The following is a 1,756-nucleotide window of genomic DNA, read 5'->3' on the forward strand; positions in this document are numbered from 1 at the left end:
ACTTATTTCCCATGAAACTTTACTTTAGGCTTCTTTTTTTTTTTTTTTTTGAGACAAAGTCTCACTATATAGTTCAGGCTGCCCTTAAATTCACTGTGTAGCCTGGCTCCTTCCTGCCTCAGCCTCCCAGTAGTGGGATCACAGGTGTGTACCACCACCCTTGGATAATTTTTTTTTTTGAGGCCTGGTTTGAAGTTGTTTCCCTCCAAAGAGGATTTGCACTTTCTTCCTGCCAGCCCCAAAATACTTTAAATTGAATGTTTGGCTGCGGAGTTTTCCGCCCACACGGATGGACAGCTGCTCTTGAAAGGCCGAATCACAGAATTTAGTGAGACCTGAGCTGGCGCAGTCCTCATTCTACGTGACCTCAGGCAAGTCAGAGTTTCCTCACTTCACTTCTGGTCCCTGTCTGTTGTGAGAGAGCAGTACTGTTGCCTGCTTCCCAAGACTGCTGTGGGGTGACAGTGAGATAGCGAGCCTAAGTGCAGCGTGACATTCTGGCAGTCACTAGGTACCGTTGGCCCTCGCCGGTCAGCCCCTCCTGGCCCAGCCGTGGGGAGCAGCTCTGTCAGGGCAGCCCTAGCTTTGGTGAGTGGTGTGGAAGCCGAGGGCTTCCGTCCTCAGTCTTGACCGTGATCTGGGCTCGTAGTAGGGGTTACTTGGAGTTGGGGAACAAGACAAATAGCATTTGATATCAGTGCTCTAATAGTGCTTGAAGTTTGCATTGGTTATGACTTTAAAAAAATTCTTGCCAGGTGTGATGGCACACACTTATAATCCCAGCACTGTAAGAGGCTGAGGCAGGAGGATGGTGAGCTTGAACCTAGCTTACACAGCTTAGCAACTTGGTGAGAGCCTATGTCACAATTTAAAAGAACTGGGTTGTACCTCAGTGCAGAGGCCCGAGGTTCAATTCCAGTTACTTCCCCCTGCCAAAATTTCTTAGCCATGGTGGAACCCACCTGTGATTTAGCTGCGTGGAGGACTGAGGCAGGAGGATCGCAAGTTTGAGGCCAACCTGAGCAACTTAGTAAGGCCCTGTCTCAAAATAAAATTGTTTATAAAATCTTGGAAGTTGGGTGTGGTAACACACTCCTGTAATCCCAACACTCTGTGGTCTGGGGCAGGAGGACTGTGAATTTGGGTCCAGCCTGGACAGTTTAGCAGCTTAGTAAGACCCTGTCTTTGGCCAGGGAGATAGCTCAGTAGACTAAGCGCAAGGACCTGAGTTCAATCCCCAATACCACCAAAAAAAAAAAAAAAAAAAAAAGACCCTGTCTCCTAAAGGGGAAGAGGTGGACCTGGAGATTTAGCTCAGTGTGAAGGACCTGTGTTCAGTCCCCAGTACTTAGTGATAGAGCACATGCTTAGCATGCAGACCCTGGGTTTGATCCCCAACACTGCAAAAAAAAAAAAAAAAAATCTTTGTAACTGTGTATATATGGTGACATATTAGTGACAAGATATCAAAATATAATTTTTAATCAGGGAAACTGACAGTAGAATAAACATGAATTAAAAAGTTGAATATTGGCATGCAAATATCTTAAGTCATTTTTGGAACAATGAATATAAAGAGGTAAAAATTTTTTTTAAAAACTTTATTGGGCTGGGCTGGTGAGATGGCTCAGTGGTCTAGGGCACCTACTTAGAACAAGCTTAGCAAAGCCCAGGGACCACGGTTCAGTCCCCCAGCACCACATGCCAGCCAGCCCGTCCCCTGGTGGGCTGAGCTGGCCACACACAAATAAATAAA

General features: G+C 46.2%; 1 protein-coding gene across 1 annotated transcript in view; it reads left to right on the forward strand.

The window, feature by feature from the left end:
* Ubtd1 (ubiquitin domain containing 1) overlaps positions 1 to 1,756 on the forward strand; it is a 62,298-nt gene that overhangs the window by 55,104 nt on the left and 5,438 nt on the right. The window lies entirely within an intron of this gene.

The sequence above is a fragment of the Octodon degus genome, unplaced genomic scaffold, assembly GCF_000260255.1.
Source record: "Octodon degus isolate 3935 unplaced genomic scaffold, OctDeg1.0 scaffold00010, whole genome shotgun sequence".
In the NCBI taxonomy this organism is placed as follows: domain Eukaryota; kingdom Metazoa; phylum Chordata; class Mammalia; order Rodentia; family Octodontidae; genus Octodon; species Octodon degus.